General features: G+C 43.5%; 14 non-coding genes across 14 annotated transcripts; all 14 read right to left on the bottom strand.

The window, feature by feature from the left end:
- Window positions 1-638: 638 nt before the first annotated feature.
- Window positions 639-829, bottom strand: LOC141215827 (U2 spliceosomal RNA). Its single transcript, XR_012284880.1, has one exon. It is a non-coding gene; the product is annotated as a U2 spliceosomal RNA (small nuclear RNA).
- A 1,115-nt stretch (window positions 830-1,944) lies between these two features.
- LOC141215826 (U2 spliceosomal RNA) lies at window positions 1,945-2,135 on the bottom strand. The gene has a single exon (XR_012284879.1). It is a non-coding gene; the product is annotated as a U2 spliceosomal RNA (small nuclear RNA).
- A 1,115-nt stretch (window positions 2,136-3,250) lies between these two features.
- On the bottom strand, window positions 3,251-3,441 carry LOC141215825 (U2 spliceosomal RNA). The gene has a single exon (XR_012284878.1). It is a non-coding gene; the product is annotated as a U2 spliceosomal RNA (small nuclear RNA).
- A 1,115-nt stretch (window positions 3,442-4,556) lies between these two features.
- Window positions 4,557-4,747, bottom strand: LOC141215824 (U2 spliceosomal RNA). Its single transcript, XR_012284877.1, has one exon. It is a non-coding gene; the product is annotated as a U2 spliceosomal RNA (small nuclear RNA).
- A 1,115-nt stretch (window positions 4,748-5,862) lies between these two features.
- LOC141215823 (U2 spliceosomal RNA) lies at window positions 5,863-6,053 on the bottom strand. The gene has a single exon (XR_012284876.1). It is a non-coding gene; the product is annotated as a U2 spliceosomal RNA (small nuclear RNA).
- A 1,112-nt stretch (window positions 6,054-7,165) lies between these two features.
- LOC141215822 (U2 spliceosomal RNA) lies at window positions 7,166-7,356 on the bottom strand. The gene has a single exon (XR_012284875.1). It is a non-coding gene; the product is annotated as a U2 spliceosomal RNA (small nuclear RNA).
- Window positions 7,357-8,468: 1,112 nt separating this feature from the next.
- Window positions 8,469-8,659, bottom strand: LOC141215821 (U2 spliceosomal RNA). Its single transcript, XR_012284874.1, has one exon. It is a non-coding gene; the product is annotated as a U2 spliceosomal RNA (small nuclear RNA).
- Window positions 8,660-9,774: 1,115 nt separating this feature from the next.
- Window positions 9,775-9,965, bottom strand: LOC141215820 (U2 spliceosomal RNA). Its single transcript, XR_012284873.1, has one exon. It is a non-coding gene; the product is annotated as a U2 spliceosomal RNA (small nuclear RNA).
- Window positions 9,966-11,080: 1,115 nt separating this feature from the next.
- Window positions 11,081-11,271, bottom strand: LOC141215819 (U2 spliceosomal RNA). The gene has a single exon (XR_012284872.1). It is a non-coding gene; the product is annotated as a U2 spliceosomal RNA (small nuclear RNA).
- A 1,115-nt stretch (window positions 11,272-12,386) lies between these two features.
- Window positions 12,387-12,577, bottom strand: LOC141215818 (U2 spliceosomal RNA). The gene has a single exon (XR_012284871.1). It is a non-coding gene; the product is annotated as a U2 spliceosomal RNA (small nuclear RNA).
- Window positions 12,578-13,691: 1,114 nt separating this feature from the next.
- LOC141215816 (U2 spliceosomal RNA) lies at window positions 13,692-13,882 on the bottom strand. The gene has a single exon (XR_012284869.1). It is a non-coding gene; the product is annotated as a U2 spliceosomal RNA (small nuclear RNA).
- Window positions 13,883-14,997: 1,115 nt separating this feature from the next.
- Window positions 14,998-15,188, bottom strand: LOC141215815 (U2 spliceosomal RNA). Its single transcript, XR_012284868.1, has one exon. It is a non-coding gene; the product is annotated as a U2 spliceosomal RNA (small nuclear RNA).
- A 1,115-nt stretch (window positions 15,189-16,303) lies between these two features.
- LOC141215814 (U2 spliceosomal RNA) lies at window positions 16,304-16,494 on the bottom strand. Its single transcript, XR_012284867.1, has one exon. It is a non-coding gene; the product is annotated as a U2 spliceosomal RNA (small nuclear RNA).
- A 1,115-nt stretch (window positions 16,495-17,609) lies between these two features.
- On the bottom strand, window positions 17,610-17,791 carry LOC141216863 (U2 spliceosomal RNA). Its single transcript, XR_012285844.1, has one exon. It is a non-coding gene; the product is annotated as a U2 spliceosomal RNA (small nuclear RNA).
- Between the last annotated feature and the right edge of the window lie 2,751 nt (window positions 17,792-20,542).

Here is a 20,542-nt window from a genome sequence, read left to right as displayed (position 1 = left end):
ATGTCGCTGAGAAGCTCACAGAGACCGCCATAAGCAACAGTTTAACAGAATGCCACAGACTAATCAACCAAACTTTTTGGGTTGGGTTCTCTTTTATAGTCTGCAGGCATTAAATGAAAGAAGTCAGTGTTCCAGCAGAAGGAGACAACGTTTCAGAAAAGGCATTGTAGCAACCAAAAAAGAAATTTTAAGCGCAGCAGAGTAACCAGCGCACATACTTGTTAGCTCAGGTGAGTTTAAAAGGCTGCTGTTGATAACAAGGGCATTTGCTAAATAGATGGTGTGTGTGCAACAATATACTGAAAGGTCAATTATATTGTGCAGCTTATCTCACCACCTGTAGTTATTTAGGTGAAAGCTCCAAAATGCTTGCCTAATATGTCTGTTTATCCAAAAGGAAGTAAAAAGGGAGAGCTAGAAAGATAGCATTGCATCACATTACATGGCAATGCAATGCACAGTTGCTGAAGTTGAACCAAAATGAGCTTGTAATCTGGCTTCTGCAACTTTGAACATGAAAAATCCAATGAGGAGAAGAAAAGCAAAGCCAAAGAGTCCATCCCCAAATCCGACAAACAAGCAAAATGAACAAAAAACATTGAATTCAATTCTTTCTGATTTTAGAAACTGCATTAAAGAAGGGGTGCACCGGTCCTGGAGATACTGCAATACCAGGTCAATGCGTGGAGTGGACAGAGCAAGCTCTTTTTCCATCTCCCTGTTCTAAAAATCCATTTAATATATGGTCCCCAGATAGGGGACGTATCAGATATTAAACTGATAAGAACAGATACTACACTTGATCTTAGCCAAAAGGCCGAGAAGCGATAACCAGAATTGGTTTCAAACTACGGAGCCACCCAAGGATCCTGAAAAGTCCATTTGTGGAGATGAGCTCCTGGACTCCCGTTAAGAAGACATGTTGTCAACCTCTAGATCCCTTACATGCCTGCACTTTTCGGCTTGCTGCTGCTGCAATCCACGCGTTTTAGATCTGCATAACTCCACCTCTTTAAACACAGCACCTTCACCCCCTGCTGTTCCCACCCGCCTCAACACCGTTGGAAGGGAGGAGAACCAATTAAGGCGGGGGGTGGGGTGGAACGAGCAGCTGTCTACCCTTAGCAGGAGGGCTCCTGATTACATACCTCTCCTGCTGCTGCTGCTGCTGGCTGTCCAGCAGCAGACTGAAGGTGGCTGCTGCTGTGCACAGGTATATAAAGGCTCAGAGCCTATTATGACACGCGCAGCCAGCGTTCCATTGCCACATTCCATCTACTGCAGGCAGGATACCTGGCTGGCTGAATGTCGCTGAGAAGCTCACAGAGACCGCCATAAGCAACAGTTTAACAGAATGCCACAGACTAATCAACCAAACTTTTTGGGTTGGGTTCTCTTTTATAGTCTGCAGGCATTAAATGAAAGAAGTCAGTGTTCCAGCAGAAGGAGACAACGTTTCAGAAAAGGCATTGTAGCAAACCAAAAAAGAAATTTTAAGCGCAGCAGAGTAACCAGCGCACATACCTGTTAGCTCAGGTGAGTTTAAAAGGCTGCTGTTGATAACAAGGGCATTTGCTAAATAGATGGTGTGTGTGCAACAATATACTGAAAGGTCAATTATATTGTGCAGCTTATCTCACCACCTGTAGTTATTTAGGTGAAAGCTCCAAAATGCTTGAATAATATGTCTGTTTATCCAAAAGGAAGTAAAAAGGGAGAGCTAGAAAGATAGCATTGCATCACATTACATGGCAATGCAATGCACAGTTGCTGAAGTTGAACCAAAATGAGCTTGTAATCTGCCTTCTGCAACTTTGAACATGAAAAATCCAATGAGGAGAAGAAAAGCAAAGCCAAAGAGTCCATTCCCAAATCCGACAAACAAGCAAAATGAACAAAAAACATTGAATTCAATTCTTTCTGATTTTAGAAACTGCATTAAAGAAGGGGTGCACCGGTCCTGGAGATACTGCAATACCAGGTCAATGCGTGGAGTGGACAGAGCAAGCTCTTTTTCCATCTCCCTGTTCTAAAAATCCATTTAATATATGGTCCCCAGATAGGGGACGTATCAGATATTAAACTGATAAGAACAGATACTACACTTGATCTTAGCCAAAAGGCCGAGAAGCGATAACCAGAATTGGTTTCAAACTACGGAGCCACCCAAGGATCCTGAAAAGTCCATTTGTGGAGATGAGCTCCTGGACTCCCGTTAAGAAGACATGTTGTCAACCTCTAGATCCCTTACATGCCTGCACTTTTCGGCTTGCTGCTGCTGCAATCCACGCGTTTTAGATCTGCATAACTCCACCTCTTTAAACACAGCACCTTCACCCCCTGCTGTTCCCACCCGCCTCAACACCGTTGGAAGGGAGGAGAACCAATTAAGGCGGGGGGTGGGGTGGAACGAGCAGCTGTCTACCCTTAGCAGGAGGGCTCCTGATTACATACCTCTCCTGCTGCTGCTGCCGCTGGCTGTCCAGCAGCAGACTGAAGGTGGCTGCTGCTGTGCACAGGTATATAAAGGCTCAGAGCCTATTATGACACGCGCAGCCAGCGTTCCATTGCCACATTCCATCTACTGCAGGCAGGATACCTGGCTGGCTGAATGTCGCTGAGAAGCTCACAGAGACCGCCATAAGCAACAGTTTAACAGAATGCCACAGACTAATCAACCAAACTTTTTGGGTTGGGTTCTCTTTTATAGTCTGCAGGCATTAAATGAAAGAAGTCAGTGTTCCAGCAGAAGGAGACAACGTTTCAGAAAAGGCATTGTAGCAAACCAAAAATGAAATTTTAAGCGCAGCAGAGTAACCAGCGCACATACCTGTTAGCTCAGGTGAGTTTAAAAGGCTGCTGTTGATAACAAGGGCATTTGCTAAATAGATGGTGTGTGTGCAACAATATACTGAAAGGTCAATTATATTGTGCAGCTTATCTCACCACCTGTAGTTATTTAGGTGAAAGCTCCAAAATGCTTGCCTAATATGTCTGTTTATCCAAAAGGAAGTAAAAAGGGAGAGCTAGAAAGATAGCATTGCATCACATTACATGGCAATGCAATGCACAGTTGCTGAAGTTGAACCAAAATGAGCTTGTAATCTGCCTTCTGCAACTTTGAACATGAAAAATCCAATGAGGAGAAGAAAAGCAAAGCCAAAGAGTCCATCCCCAAATCCGACAAACAAGCAAAATGAACAAAAAACATTGAATTCAATTCTTTCTGATTTTAGAAACTGCATTAAAGAAGGGGTGCACCGGTCCTGGAGATACTGCAATACCAGGTCAATGCGTGGAGTGGACAGAGCAAGCTCTTTTTCCATCTCCCTGTTCTAAAAATCCATTTAATATATGGTCCCCAGATAGGGGACGTATCAGATATTAAACTGATAAGAACAGATACTACACTTGATCTTAGCCAAAAGGCCGAGAAGCGATAACCAGAATTGGTTTCAAACTACGGAGCCACCCAAGGATCCTGAAAAGTCCATTTGTGGAGATGAGCTCCTGGACTCCCGTTAAGAAGACATGTTGTCAACCTCTAGATCCCTTACATGCCTGCACTTTTCGGCTTGCTGCTGCTGCAATCCACGCGTTTTAGATCTGCATAACTCCACCTCTTTAAACACAGCACCTTCACCCCCTGCTGTTCCCACCCGCCTCAACACCGTTGGAAGGGAGGAGAACCAATTAAGGCGGGGGGTGGGGTGGAACGAGCAGCTGTCTACCCTTAGCAGGAGGGCTCCTGATTACATACCTCTCCTGCTGCTGCTGCTGCTGGCTGTCCAGCAGCAGACTGAAGGTGGCTGCTGCTGTGCACAGGTATATAAAGGCTCAGAGCCTATTATGACACGCGCAGCCAGCGTTCCATTGCCACATTCCATCTACTGCAGGCAGGATACCTGGCTGGCTGAATGTCGCTGAGAAGCTCACAGAGACCGCCATAAGCAACAGTTTAACAGAATGCCACAGACTAATCAACCAAACTTTTTGGGTTGGGTTCTCTTTTATAGTCTGCAGGCATTAAATGAAAGAAGTCAGTGTTCCAGCAGAAGGAGACAACGTTTCAGAAAAGGCATTGTAGCAAACCAAAAAAGAAATTTTAAGCGCAGCAGAGTAACCAGCGCACATACCTGTTAGCTCAGGTGAGTTTAAAAGGCTGCTGTTGATAACAAGGGCATTTGCTAAATAGATGGTGTGTGTGCAACAATATACTGAAAGGTCAATTATATTGTGCAGCTTATCTCACCACCTGTAGTTATTTAGGTGAAAGCTCCAAAATGCTTGCCTAATATGTCTGTTAATCCAAAAGGAAGTAAAAAGGGAGAGCTAGAAAGATAGCATTGCATCACATTACATGGCAATGCAATGCACAGTTGCTGAAGTTGAACCAAAATGAGCTTGTAATCTGGCTTCTGCAACTTTGAACATGAAAAATCCAATGAGGAGAAGAAAAGCAAAGCCAAAGAGTCCATCCCCAAATCCGACAAACAAGCAAAATGAACAAAAAACATTGAATTCAATTCTTTCTGATTTTAGAAACTGCATTAAAGAAGGGGTGCACCGGTCCTGGAGATACTGCAATACCAGGTCAATGCGTGGAGTGGACAGAGCAAGCTCTTTTTCCATCTCCCTGTTCTAAAAATCCATTTAATATATGGTCCCCAGATAGGGGACGTATCAGATATTAAACTGATAAGAACAGATACTACACTTGATCTTAGCCAAAAGGCCGAGAAGCGATAACCAGAATTGGTTTCAAACTACGGAGCCACCCAAGGATCCTGAAAAGTCCATTTGTGGAGATGAGCTCCTGGACTCCCGTTAAGAAGACATGTTGTCAACCTCTAGATCCCTTACATGCCTGCACTTTTCGGCTTGCTGCTGCTGCAATCCACGCGTTTTAGATCTGCATAACTCCACCTCTTTAAACACAGCACCTTCACCCCCTGCTGTTCCCACCCGCCTCAACACCGTTGGAAGGGAGGAGAACCAATTAAGGCGGGGGGTGGGGTGGAACGAGCAGCTGTCTACCCTTAGCAGGAGGGCTCCTGATTACATACCTCTCCTGCTGCTGCTGCTGCTGGCTGTCCAGCAGCAGACTGAAGGTGGCTGCTGCTGTGCACAGGTATATAAAGGCTCAGAGCCTATTATGACACGCGCAGCCAGCGTTCCATTGCCACATTCCATCTACTGCAGGCAGGATACCTGGCTGGCTGAATGTCGCTGAGAAGCTCACAGAGACCGCCATAAGCAACAGTTTAACAGAATGCCACAGACTAATCAACCAAACTTTTTGGGTCGGGTTCTCTTTTATAGTCTGCAGGCATTAAATGAAAGAAGTCAGTGTTCCAGCAGAAGGAGACAACGTTTCAGAAAAGGCATTGTAGCAAACCAAAAAAGAAATTTTAAGCGCAGCAGAGTAACCAGCGCACATACCTGTTAGCTCAGGTGAGTTTAAAAGGCTGCTGTTGATAACAAGGGCATTTGCTAAATAGATGGTGTGTGTGCAACAATATACTGAAAGGTCAATTATATTGTGCAGCTTATCTCACCACCTGTAGTTATTTAGGTGAAAGCTCCAAAATGCTTGCCTAATATGTCTGTTTATCCAAAAGGAAGTAAAAAGGGAGAGCTAGAAAGATAGCATTGCATCACATTACATGGCAATGCAATGCACAGTTGCTGAAGTTGAACCAAAATGAGCTTGTAATCTGCCTTCTGCAACTTTGAACATGAAAAATCCAATGAGGAGAAGAAAAGCAAAGCCAAAGAGTCCATCCCCAAATCCGACAAACAAGCAAAATGAACAAAAAACATTGAATTCAATTCTTTCTGATTTTAGAAACTGCATTAAAGAAGGGGTGCACCGGTCCTGGAGATACTGCAATACCAGGTCAATGCGTGGAGTGGACAGAGCAAGCTCTTTTTCCATCTCCCTGTTCTAAAAATCCATTTAATATATGGTCCCCAGATAGGGGACGTATCAGATATTAAACTGATAAGAACAGATACTACACTTGATCTTAGCCAAAAGGCCGAGAAGCGATAACCAGAATTGGTTTCAAACTACGGAGCCACCCAAGGATCCTGAAAAGTCCATTTGTGGAGATGAGCTCCTGGACTCCCGTTAAGAAGACATGTTGTCAACCTCTAGATCCCTTACATGCCTGCACTTTTCGGCTTGCTGCTGCTGCAATCCACGCGTTTTAGATCTGCATAACTCCACCTCTTTAAACACAGCACCTTCACCCCCTGCTGTTCCCACCCGCCTCAACACCGTTGGAAGGGAGGAGAACCAATTAAGGCGGGGGGTGGGGTGGAACGAGCAGCTGTCTACCCTTAGCAGGAGGGCTCCTGATTACATACCTCTCCTGCTGCTGCTGCTGCTGGCTGTCCAGCAGCAGACTGAAGGTGGCTGCTGCTGTGCACAGGTATATAAAGGCTCAGAGCCTATTATGACACGCGCAGCCAGCGTTCCATTGCCACATTCCATCTACTGCAGGCAGGATACCTGGCTGGCTGAATGTCGCTGAGAAGCTCACAGAGACCGCCATAAGCAACAGTTTAACAGAATGCCACAGACTAATCAACCAAACTTTTTGGGTTGGGTTCTCTTTTATAGTCTGCAGGCATTAAATGAAAGAAGTCAGTGTTCCAGCAGAAGGAGACGTTTCAGAAAAGGCATTGTAGCAAACCAAAAAAGAAATTTTAAGCGCAGCAGAGTAACCAGCGCACATACCTGTTAGCTCAGGTGAGTTTAAAAGGCTGCTGTTGATAACAAGGGCATTTGCTAAATAGATGGTGTGTGTGCAACAATATACTGAAAGGTCAATTATATTGTGCAGCTTATCTCACCACCTGTAGTTATTTAGGTGAAAGCTCCAAAATGCTTGCCTAATATGTCTGTTTATCCAAAAGGAAGTAAAAAGGGAGAGCTAGAAAGATAGCATTGCATCACATTACATGGCAATGCAATGCACAGTTGCTGAAGTTGAACCAAAATGAGCTTGTAATCTGGCTTCTGCAACTTTGAACATGAAAAATCCAATGAGGAGAAGAAAAGCAAAGCCAAAGAGTCCATCCCCAAATCCGACAAACAAGCAAAATGAACAAAAAACATTTAATTCAATTCTTTCTGATTTTAGAAACTGCATTAAAGAAGGGGTGCACCGGTCCTGGAGATACTGCAATACCAGGTCAATGCGTGGAGTGGACAGAGCAAGCTCTTTTTCCATCTCCCTGTTCTAAAAATCCATTTAATATATGGTCCCCAGATAGGGGACGTATCAGATATTAAACTGATAAGAACAGATACTACACTTGATCTTAGCCAAAAGGCCGAGAAGCGATAACCAGAATTGGTTTCAAACTACGGAGCCACCCAAGGATCCTGAAAAGTCCATTTGTGGAGATGAGCTCCTGGACTCCCGTTAAGAAGACATGTTGTCAACCTCTAGATCCCTTACATGCCTGCACTTTTCGGCTTGCTGCTGCTGCAATCCACGCGTTTTAGATCTGCATAACTCCACCTCTTTAAACACAGCACCTTCACCCCCTGCTGTTCCCACCCGCCTCAACACCGTTGGAAGGGAGGAGAACCAATTAAGGCAGGGGGTGGGGTGGAACGAGCAGCTGTCTACCCTTAGCAGGAGGGCTCCTGATTACATACCTCTCCTGCTGCTGCTGCTGCTGGCTGTCCAGCAGCAGACTGAAGGTGGCTGCTGCTGTGCACAGGTATATAAAGGCTCAGAGCCTATTATGACACGCGCAGCCAGCGTTCCATTGCCACATTCCATCTACTGCAGGCAGGATACCTGGCTGGCTGAATGTCGCTGAGAAGCTCACAGAGACCGCCATAAGCAACAGTTTAACAGAATGCCACAGACTAATCAACCAAACTTTTTGGGTTGGGTTCTCTTTTATAGTCTGCAGGCATTAAATGAAAGAAGTCAGTGTTCCAGCAGAAGGAGACGTTTCAGAAAAGGCATTGTAGCAAACCAAAAAAGAAATTTTAAGCGCAGCAGAGTAACCAGCGCACATACCTGTTAGCTCAGGTGAGTTTAAAAGGCTGCTGTTGATAACAAGGGCATTTGCTAAATAGATGGTGTGTGTGCAACAATATACTGAAAGGTCAATTATATTGTGCAGCTTATCTCACCACCTGTAGTTATTTAGGTGAAAGCTCCAAAATGCTTGCCTAATATGTCTGTTTATCCAAAAGGAAGTAAAAAGGGAGAGCTAGAAAGATAGCATTGCATCACATTACATGGCAATGCAATGCACAGTTGCTGAAGTTGAACCAAAATGAGCTTGTAATCTGGCTTCTGCAACTTTGAACATGAAAAATCCAATGAGGAGAAGAAAAGCAAAGCCAAAGAGTCCATCCCAAAATCCGACAAACAAGCAAAATGAACAAAAAACATTGAATTCAATTCTTTCTGATTTTAGAAACTGCATTAAAGAAGGGGTGCACCGGTCCTGGAGATACTGCAATACCAGGTCAATGCGTGGAGTGGACAGAGCAAGCTCTTTTTCCATCTCCCTGTTCTAAAAATCCATTTAATATATGGTCCCCAGATAGGGGACGTATCAGATATTAAACTGATAAGAACAGATACTACACTTGATCTTAGCCAAAAGGCCGAGAAGCGATAACCAGAATTGGTTTCAAACTACGGAGCCACCCAAGGATCCTGAAAAGTCCATTTGTGGAGATGAGCTCCTGGACTCCCGTTAAGAAGACATGTTGTCAACCTCTAGATCCCTTACATGCCTGCACTTTTCGGCTTGCTGCTGCTGCAATCCACGCGTTTTAGATCTGCATAACTCCACCTCTTTAAACACAGCACCTTCACCCCCTGCTGTTCCCACCCGCCTCAACACCGTTGGAAGGGAGGAGAACCAATTAAGGCGGGGGGTGGGGTGGAACGAGCAGCTGTCTACCCTTAGCAGGAGGGCTCCTGATTACATACCTCTCCTGCTGCTGCTGCTGCTGGCTGTCCAGCAGCAGACTGAAGGTGGCTGCTGCTGTGCACAGGTATATAAAGGCTCAGAGCCTATTATGACACGCGCAGCCAGCGTTCCATTGCCACATTCCATCTACTGCAGGCAGGATACCTGGCTGGCTGAATGTCGCTGAGAAGCTCACAGAGACCGCCATAAGCAACAGTTTAACAGAATGCCACAGACTAATCAACCAAACTTTTTGGGTTGGGTTCTCTTTTATAGTCTGCAGGCATTAAATGAAAGAAGTCAGTGTTCCAGCAGAAGGAGACAACGTTTCAGAAAAGACATTGTAGCAAACCAAAAAAGAAATTTTAAGCGCAGCAGAGTAACCAGCGCACATACCTGTTAGCTCAGGTGAGTTTAAAAGGCTGCTGTTGATAACAAGGGCATTTGCTAAATAGATGGTGTGTGTGCAACAATATACTGAAAGGTCAATTATATTGTGCAGCTTATCTCACCACCTGTAGTTATTTAGGTGAAAGCTCCAAAATGCTTGCCTAATATGTCTGTTTATCCAAAAGGAAGTAAAAAGGGAGAGCTAGAAAGATAGCATTGCATCACATTACATGGCAATGCAATGCACAGTTGCTGAAGTTGAACCAAAATGAGCTTGTAATCTGCCTTCTGCAACTTTGAACATGAAAAATCCAATGAGGAGAAGAAAAGCAAAGCCAAAGAGTCCATCCCCAAATCCGACAAACAAGCAAAATGAACAAAAAACATTGAATTCAATTCTTTCTGATTTTAGAAACTGCATTAAAGAAGGGGTGCACCGGTCCTGGAGATACTGCAATACCAGGTCAATGCGTGGAGTGGACAGAGCAAGCTCTTTTTCCATCTCCCTGTTCTAAAAATCCATTTAATATATGGTCCCCAGATAGGGGACGTATCAGATATTAAACTGATAAGAACAGATACTACACTTGATCTTAGCCAAAAGGCCGAGAAGCGATAACCAGAATTGGTTTCAAACTACGGAGCCACCCAAGGATCCTGAAAAGTCCATTTGTGGAGATGAGCTCCTGGACTCCCGTTAAGAAGACATGTTGTCAACCTCTAGATCCCTTACATGCCTGCACTTTTCGGCTTGCTGCTGCTGCAATCCACGCGTTTTAGATCTGCATAACTCCACCTCTTTAAACACAGCACCTTCACCCCCTGCTGTTCCCACCCGCCTCAACACCGTTGGAAGGGAGGAGAACCAATTAAGGCGGGGGGTGGGGTGGAACGAGCAGCTGTCTACCCTTAGCAGGAGGGCTCCTGATTACATACCTCTCCTGCTGCTGCTGCTGCTGGCTGTCCAGCAGCAGACTGAAGGTGGCTGCTGCTGTGCACAGGTATATAAAGGCTCAGAGCCTATTATGACACGCGCAGCCAGCGTTCCATTGCCACATTCCATCTACTGCAGGCAGGATACCTGGCTGGCTGAATGTCGCTGAGAAGCTCACAGAGACCGCCATAAGCAACAGTTTAACAGAATGCCACAGACTAATCAACCAAACTTTTTGGGTTGGGTTCTCTTTTATAGTCTGCAGGCATTAAATGAAAGAAGTCAGTGTTCCAGCAGAAGGAGACAACGTTTCAGAAAAGGCATTGTAGCAAACCAAAAAAGAAATTTTAAGCGCAGCAGAGTAACCAGCGCACATACCTGTTAGCTCAGGTGAGTTTAAAAGGCTGCTGTTGATAACAAGGGCATTTGCTAAATAGATGGTGTGTGTGCAACAATATACTGAAAGGTCAATTATATTGTGCAGCTTATCTCACCACCTGTAGTTATTTAGGTGAAAGCTCCAAAATGCTTGCCTAATATGTCTGTTTATCCAAAAGGAAGTAAAAAGGGAGAGCTAGAAAGATAGCATTGCATCACATTACATGGCAATGCAATGCACAGTTGCTGAAGTTGAACCAAAATGAGCTTGTAATCTGGCTTCTGCAACTTTGAACATGAAAAATCCAATGAGGAGAAGAAAAGCAAAGCCAAAGAGTCCATCCCCAAATCCGACAAACAAGCAAAATGAACAAAAAACATTGAATTCAATTCTTTCTGATTTTAGAAACTGCATTAAAGAAGGGGTGCACCGGTCCTGGAGATACTGCAATACCAGGTCAATGCGTGGAGTGGACAGAGCAAGCTCTTTTTCCATCTCCCTGTTCTAAAAATCCATTTAATATATGGTCCCCAGATAGGGGACGTATCAGATATTAAACTGATAAGAACAGATACTACACTTGATCTTAGCCAAAAGGCCGAGAAGCGATAACCAGAATTGGTTTCAAACTACGGAGCCACCCAAGGATCCTGAAAAGTCCATTTGTGGAGATGAGCTCCTGGACTCCCGTTAAGAAGACATGTTGTCAACCTCTAGATCCCTTACATGCCTGCACTTTTCGGCTTGCTGCTGCTGCAATCCACGCGTTTTAGATCTGCATAACTCCACCTCTTTAAACACAGCACCTTCACCCCCTGCTGTTCCCACCCGCCTCAACACCGTTGGAAGGGAGGAGAACCAATTAAGGCGGGGGGTGGGGTGGAACGAGCAGCTGTCTACCCTTAGCAGGAGGGCTCCTGATTACATACCTCTCCTGCTGCTGCTGCTGCTGGCTGTCCAGCAGCAGACTGAAGGTGGCTGCTGCTGTGCACAGGTATATAAAGGCTCAGAGCCTATTATGACACGCGCAGCCAGCGTTCCATTGCCACATTCCATCTACTGCAGGCAGGATACCTGGCTGGCTGAATGTCGCTGAGAAGCTCACAGAGACCGCCATAAGCAACAGTTTAACAGAATGCCACAGACTAATCAACCAAACTTTTTGGGTTGGGTTCTCTTTTATAGTCTGCAGGCATTAAATGAAAGAAGTCAGTGTTCCAGCAGAAGGAGACAACGTTTCAGAAAAGGCATTGTAGCAAACCAAAAAAGAAATTTTAAGCGCAGCAGAGTAACCAGCGCACATACCTGTTAGCTCAGGTGAGTTTAAAAGGCTGCTGTTGATAACAAGGGCATTTGCTAAATAGATGGTGTGTGTGCAACAATATACTGAAAGGTCAATTATATTGTGCAGCTTATCTCACCACCTGTAGTTATTTAGGTGAAAGCTCCAAAATGCTTGCCTAATATGTCTGTTTATCCAAAAGGAAGTAAAAAGGGAGAGCTAGAAAGATAGCATTGCATCACATTACATGGCAATGCAATGCACAGTTGCTGAAGTTGAACCAAAATGAGCTTGTAATCTGGCTTCTGCAACTTTGAACATGAAAAATCCAATGAGGAGAAGAAAAGCAAAGCCAAAGAGTCCATCCCCAAATCCGACAAACAAGCAAAATGAACAAAAAACATTGAATTCAATTCTTTCTGATTTTAGAAACTGCATTAAAGAAGGGGTGCACCGGTCCTGGAGATACTGCAATACCAGGTCAATGCGTGGAGTGGACAGAGCAAGCTCTTTTTCCATCTCCCTGTTCTAAAAATCCATTTAATATATGGTCCCCAGATAGGGGACGTATCAGATATTAAACTGATAAGAACAGATACTACACTTGATCTTAGCCAAAAGGCCGAGAAGCGATAACCAGAATTGGTTTCAAACTACGGAGCCACCCAAGGATCCTGAAAAGTCCATTTGTGGAGATGAGCTCCTGGACTCCCGTTAAGAAGACATGTTGTCAACCTCTAGATCCCTTACATGCCTGCACTTTTCGGCTTGCTGCTGCTGCAATCTACGCGTTTTTTTGATCTGCATAACTCCACCTCTTTAAACACAGCACCTTCACCCCCTGCTGTTCCCACCCGCCTCAACACCGTTGGAAGGGAGGAGAACCAATTAAGGCGGGGGGTGGGGTGGAACGAGCAGCTGTCTACCCTTAGCAGGAGGGCTCCTGATTACATACCTCTCCTGCTGCTGCTGCTGCTGGCTGTCCAGCAGCAGACTGAAGGTGGCTGCTGCTGTGCACAGGTATATAAAGGCTCAGAGCCTATTATGACACGCGCAGCCAGCGTTCCATTGCCACATTCCATCTACTGCAGGCAGGATACCTGGCTGGCTGAATGTCGCTGAGAAGCTCACAGAGACCGCCATAAGCAACAGTTTAACAGAATGCCACAGACTAATCAACCAAACTTTTTGGGTTGGGTTCTCTTTTATAGTCTGCAGGCATTAAATGAAAGAAGTCAGTGTTCCAGCAGAAGGAGACGTTTCAGAAAAGGCATTGTAGCAAACCAAAAAAGAAATTTTAAGCGCAGCAGAGTAACCAGCGCACATACCTGTTAGCTCAGGTGAGTTTAAAAGGCTGCTGTTGATAACAAGGGCATTTGCTAAATAGATGGTGTGTGTGCAACAATATACTGAAAGGTCAATTATATTGTGCAGCTTATCTCACCACCTGTAGTTATTTAGGTGAAAGCTCCAAAATGCTTGCCTAATATGTCTGTTTATCCAAAAGGAAGTAAAAAGGGAGAGCTAGAAAGATAGCATTGCATCACATTACATGGCAATGCAATGCACAGTTGCTGAAGTTGAACCAAAATGAGCTTGTAATCTGGCTTCTGCAACTTTGAACATGAAAAATCCAATGAGGAGAAGAAAAGCAAAGCCAAAGAGTCCATCCCCAAATCCGACAAACAAGCAAAATGAACAAAAAACATTGAATTCAATTCTTTCTGATTTTAGAAACTGCATTAAAGAAGGGGTGCACCGGTCCTGGAGATACTGCAATACCAGGTCAATGCGTGGAGTGGACAGAGCAAGCTCTTTTTCCATCTCCCTGTTCTAAAAATCCATTTAATATATGGTCCCCAGATAGGGGACGTATCAGATATTAAACTGATAAGAACAGATACTACACTTGATCTTAGCCAAAAGGCCGAGAAGCGATAACCAGAATTGGTTTCAAACTACGGAGCCACCCAAGGATCCTGAAAAGTCCATTTGTGGAGATGAGCTCCTGGACTCCCGTTAAGAAGACATGTTGTCAACCTCTAGATCCCTTACATGCCTGCACTTTTCGGCTTGCTGCTGCTGCAATCCACGCTTTTTAGATCTGCATAACTCCACCTCTTTAAACACAGCACCTTCACCCCCTGCTGTTCCCACCCGCCTCAACACCGTTGGAAGGGAGGAGAACCAATTAAGGCGGGGGGTGGGGTGGAACGAGCAGCTGTCTACCCTTAGCAGGAGGGCTCCTGATTACATACCTCTCCTGCTGCTGCTGCTGCTGGCTGTCCAGCAGCAGACTGAAGGTGGCTGCTGCTGTGCACAGGTATATAAAGGCTCAGAGCCTATTATGACACGCGCAGCCAGCGTTCCATTGCCACATTCCATCTACTGCAGGCAGGATACCTGGCTGGCTGAATGTCGCTGAGAAGCTCACAGAGACCGCCATAAGCAACAGTTTAACAGAATGCCACAGACTAATCAACCAAACTTTTTGGGTTGGGTTCTCTTTTATAGTCTGCAGGCATTAAATGAAAGAAGTCAGTGTTCCAGCAGAAGGAGACAACGTTTCAGAAAAGGCATTGTAGCAAACCAAAAAAGAAATTTTAAGCGCAGCAGAGTAACCAGCGCACATACCTGTTAGCTCAGGTGAGTTTAAAAGGCTGCTGTTGATAACAAGGGCATTTGCTAAATAGATGGTGTGTGTGCAACAATATACTGAAAGGTCAATTATATTGTGCAGCTTATCTCACCACCTGTAGTTATTTAGGTGAAAGCTCCAAAATGCTTGCCTAATATGTCTGTTTATCCAAAAGGAAGTAAAAAGGGAGAGCTAGAAAGATAGCATTGCATCACATTACATGGCAATGCAATGCACAGTTGCTGAAGTTGAACCAAAATGAGCTTGTAATCTGGCTTCTGCAACTTTGAACATGAAAAATCCAATGAGGAGAAGAAAAGCAAAGCCAAAGAGTCCATCCCCAAATCCGACAAACAAGCAAAATGAACAAAAAACATTGAATTCAATTCTTTCTGATTTTAGAAACTGCATTAAAGAAGGGGTGCACCGGTCCTGGAGATACTGCAATACCAGGTCAATGCGTGGAGTGGACAGAGCAAGCTCTTTTTCCATCTCCCTGTTCTAAAAATCCATTTAATATATGGTCCCCAGATAGGGGACGTATCAGATATTAAACTGATAAGAACAGATACTACACTTGATCTTAGCCAAAAGGCCGAGAAGCGATAACCAGAATTGGTTTCAAACTACGGAGCCACCCAAGGATCCTGAAAAGTCCATTTGTGGAGATGAGCTCCTGGACTCCCGTTAAGAAGACATGTTGTCAACCTCTAGATCCCTTACATGCCTGCACTTTTCGGCTTGCTGCTGCTGCAATCCACGCGTTTTAGATCTGCATAACTCCACCTCTTTAAACACAGCACCTTCACCCCCTGCTGTTCCCACCCGCCTCAACACCGTTGGAAGGGAGGAGAACCAATTAAGGCGGGGGGTGGGGTGGAACGAGCAGCTGTCTACCCTTAGCAGGAGGGCTCCTGATTACATACCTCTCCTGCTGCTGCTGCTGCTGGCTGTCCAGCAGCAGACTGAAGGTGGCTGCTGCTGTGCACAGGTATATAAAGGCTCAGAGCCTATTATGACACGCGCAGCCAGCGTTCCATTGCCACATTCCATCTACTGCAGGCAGGATACCTGGCTGGCTGAATGTCGCTGAGAAGCTCACAGAGACCGCCATAAGCAACAGTTTAACAGAATGCCACAGACTAATCAACCAAACTTTTTGGGTTGGGTTCTCTTTTATAGTCTGCAGGCATTAAATGAAAGAAGTCAGTGTTCCAGCAGAAGGAGACAACGTTTCAGAAAAGGCATTGTAGCAAACCAAAAAAGAAATTTTAAGCGCAGCAGAGTAACCAGCGCACATACCTGTTAGCTCAGGTGAGTTTAAAAGGCTGCTGTTGATAACAAGGGCATTTGCTAAATAGATGGTGTGTGTGCAACAATATACTGAAAGGTCAATTATATTGTGCAGCTTATCTCACCACCTGTAGTTATTTAGGTGAAAGCTCCAAAATGCTTGCCTAATATGTCTGTTTATCCAAAAGGAAGTAAAAAGGGAGAGCTAGAAAGATAGCATTGCATCACATTACATGGCAATGCAATGCACAGTTGCTGAAGTTGAACCAAAATGAGCTTGTAATCTGGCTTCTGCAACTTTGAACATGAAAAATCCAATGAGGAGAAGAAAAGCAAAGCCAAAGAGTCCATCCCCAAATCCGACAAACAAGCAAAATGAACAAAAAACATTGAATTCAATTCTTTCTGATTTTAGAAACTGCATTAAAGAAGGGGTGCACCGGTCCTGGAGATACTGCAATACCAGGTCAATGCGTGGAGTGGACAGAGCAAGCTCTTTTTCCATCTCCCTGTTCTAAAAATCCATTTAATATATGGTCCCCAGATAGGGGACGTATCAGATATTAAACTGATAAGAACAGATACTACACTTGATCTTAGCCAAAAGGCCGAGAAGCGATAACCAGAATTGGTTTCAAACTACGGAGCCACCCAAGGATCCTGAAAAGTCCATTTGTGGAGATGAGCTCCTGGACTCCCGTTAAGAAGACATGTTGTCAACCTCTAGATCCCTTACATGCCTGCACTTTTCGGCTTGCTGCTGCTGCAATCCACGCGTTTTAGATCTGCATAACTCCACCTCTTTAAACACAGCACCTTCACCCCCTGCTGTTCCCACCCGCCTCAACACCGTTGGAAGGGAGGAGAACCAATTAAGGCGGGGGGTGGGGTGGAACGAGCAGCTGTCTACCCTTAGCAGGAGGGCTCCTGATTACATACCTCTCCTGCTGCTGCTGCTGCTGGCTGTCCAGCAGCAGACTGAAGGTGGCTGCTGCTGTGCACAGGTATATAAAGGCTCAGAGCCTATTATGACACGCGCAGCCAGCGTTCCATTGCCACATTCCATCTACTGCAGGCAGGATACCTGGCTGGCTGAATGTCGCTGAGAAGCTCACAGAGACCGCCATAAGCAACAGTTTAACAGAATGCCACAGACTAATCAACCAAACTTTTTGGGTTGGGTTCTCTTTTATAGTCTGCAGGCATTAAATGAAAGAAGTCAGTGTTCCAGCAGAAGGAGACAACGTTTCAGAAAAGGCATTGTAGCAAACCAAAAAAGAAATTTTAAGCGCAGCAGAGTAACCAGCGCACATACCTGTTAGCTCAGGTGAGTTTAAAAGGCTGCTGTTGATAACAAGGGCATTTGCTAAATAGATGGTGTGTGTGCAACAATATACTGAAAGGTCAATTATATTGTGCAGCTTATCTCACCACCTGTAGTTATTTAGGTGAAAGCTCCAAAATGCTTGCCTAATATGTCTGTTTATCCAAAAGGAAGTAAAAAGGGAGAGCTAGAAAGATAGCATTGCATCACATTACATGGCAATGCAATGCACAGTTGCTGAAGTTGAACCAAAATGAGCTTGTAATCTGGCTTCTACAACTTTGAACATGAAAAATCCAATGAGGAGAAGAAAAGCAAAGCCAAAGAGTCCATCCCCAAATCCGACAAACAAGCAAAATGAACAAAAAACATTGAATTCAATTCTTTCTGATTTTAGAAACTGCATTAAAGAAGGGGTGCACCGGTCCTGGAGATACTGCAATACCAGGTCAATGCGTGGAGTGGACAGAGCAAGCTCTTTTTCCATCTCCCTGTTCTAAAAATCCATTTAATATATGGTTCCCAGATAGGGGACGTATCAGATATTAAACTGATAAGAACAGATTTTTTTCTTTTTCATTTTGTTCTTATATTTCAGTTGTTATTTCTCTTCTAATATTTCTCTTGCCTTATAATCTGTTCATGCTACAAGGTTCCACAGATGAAAGTTCCATAGACTCTTGGCTCTTTTTTTCCCAATTCTCTTCAGATCTAACAGGTAATAAATATATATTTCACTTAGTGCTAATTTTATGCATTCACTTTCACTTATAAAATCTCTTTTAAAAAGCAATATGTTTCGGACTTTCCATAGCGCATTCTTTATTCCATTTATCATTATCCAAATGACTCTTTCTTTTTCTTTTGATTGACATGTAAAATTTCCATATAAAACTACTTCGTGATTTAAAAACTTAAGACCAGTAACAAACTTTAAGAGACTTCCAACTTCTTTCCAGACATTTTGGGCATAAAAACAGTTCCAAAAGGTGTGTAAAACTGTTTCCTCTCTAACACAGCCTGTTCTAGGGCATCTTGCAGTATTGCACAATCCCCTTCTGTGTTGAAAAAATCTAACAGGAACACATTCTTGCACTATTGCCCATGCCAAGTCTTTATATTCATTTGTTAGATAAGGTGCATAAGTCATTCTCCAAATTCTTCCACTTTTAGTGTATGTAAAGTTTGCCACTGCTGTCATCGTTTCTTTTCTCTTTGTCTCTAGAGCCAGTCTTCTTGAATTTGACAGCATCTCCACATCTACTTCAGGTAAGTTATAAAGTCTAATTGTTTTTTCTAGTAAGACATATTGTTTTGGCGGTGTAATTAGGACAGGAGAATTTGGGGGCAATGTTATCCACTTTCTTTTCCTAAAGATATCTCCAGCTGCATATCTTAAGTAGAAAGACCAATGAGTTCTTAGATTGGTCATTTTGAAGCAAAAACTAAAGAACTTTAGGTACAAAAATTTTTTGATATTTGGGATATTCTTTCCACCATATTTATGCTGCTTGTACATTGTCTCTCTTCGAACCTTCTCCATTTTTGATCCCCACAGAAAAAGAAAAATTTGTCTCTGGAGAAACTTTACTGTGTTCTCATTCGGGGGGTACACCATACTTAAAAACAACATTATCGGCAACAACAAAGACTTAATGATCAAGTTTTTACCTTCCATTGATAATTTTCTGAGTTTCCATAAACTTATCTTCTTTTGCATTTTCTCCTTCACCAACTGCCAACTTTCTTCTCCATCATTCTTTTTTGTAAACACAACACCTAAAATTTTGATCTTATCACTTCTTATTTTAAGTTGAGGAATCTGCGCATCTGACCAATCACCGAATCCAAGACATTCGCTCTTCTCCAAGTTCAGTTTGAAGGCAGATGCTAAACAGAAAAAATCAGTAGTTCTTACTGCTCTTCTCAGCGATTGTTCTGAGTCGCACAGGATCGTGATGTCATCCATGTACCCCAGTGACTTAGTACTTAGTCCATTTCCACCTGGTATGGGTACACCTTTCACCATCTTATCTTTCCTCAACATTGCCAGTAGAGGCTCGATTGCGCAGATAAAGAGCAGAGGCGAAAGTGGGCATCCTTGTTTGACGCCCGACTTTAGAACAACTTCTGAAGATAAAAAACCATTAATTAAAATCCTGCTAAAACTTCCATCATATAAAAGTGCAATGTGCTTAATAAAAACATCCGGGAATTTCATTTTCTTTAACACAGAATACAGGTACTTATGAGAGACTCTGTCGTACGCTTTCTGGAAATCAAGGGACAGAAGAGCTAGCTTTTGCTTCCTCTCTTGCTGATACCAAATTGCGTCCCATATAATATTCAAGTTTTCTGCAATTGTACGACCAGGCACACCACATACCTGATCAGGATGCACGACCTTCTCTATCACCTTCTTCATTCTGTTCACCATGATTTTTGCCATAATTTTATAATCTACGTTGAGTAACGTGATTGGTCTCCAGTTCTCTAGATTAGTCTTATCTCCTTTTTTAAAAAGCAGGGTGACCACACCACTTCTCCAAGATTCAGGCAATTTGTCACATAAAAAGACAGCTTTAAAAATCTCAAACAGGTCGTCTTTTAAAATCTCCCAAAAAGTAAGATAAAATTCAATTTGTAGTCCGTCAGTACCCGGTGTTTTTCCTCTAGAAAAGCTTTTGATTGCACTTAGCAGTTCTTCTTCACAGATATCTTCAATCAACAACTCTTGATCTTGCTTTTCAAGGTGATTCTGCAATGAATTAAGAGCATCAGGTAAAAAATCAGCGTCAATTTTCTTTTCGCTAAAAAGATTTTGATAAAAAGTTTGCGCTTTGTCCAACAGTCCATCTTTAGTTGTTTCACCATCAAGTTCTTTAATTAATTCTTTGCGTTCTAAAGATTTTTTGAAAAAGAACCTGGAACATGTTTCATTTTTTTCCATATGTTCTACCTTGGCGTTGAAAATTATTTCTTTGCCTTTCTGTTCAATTGCTTTTTTAATGTCTTCTTTGACTTGTAAAATAACATCCTCCATATCTATCCCTGCATTTCTGAGTTTGTAACCTGTTTGCAGTTTTGTATTCAGGTCTTTAAACCATTTCTGATTCTGTCTGGCCTTCCTTTTGCCAGCTAAGAGAAAAAAATGTCTAATTTGAGACTTCACATACTCCCACCATTCTAGAATTCTTTTGTAATAATGTTTTTTCCCCTGTAGTTTTTTATAAAATTTCAAAAATTCCTCTTTTATACTTTCATCTTCCAGCAGCAGAGTGTTCAACTTCCAGACACCTCGCCCTTTCTCTAGACTGGGCAATTCCAAGTGAGTAATTAACGTT

This window comes from Phyllobates terribilis, unplaced genomic scaffold, assembly GCF_046119375.1.
Source record: "Phyllobates terribilis strain yellow unplaced genomic scaffold, ASM4611937v1 Scaffold_236__1_contigs__length_3049075, whole genome shotgun sequence".
Lineage (NCBI taxonomy): Eukaryota > Metazoa > Chordata > Amphibia > Anura > Dendrobatidae > Phyllobates > Phyllobates terribilis.
Note: the sequence above shows the minus strand (reverse complement) of the source record. Positions and strands in the feature narration are given on the sequence as shown.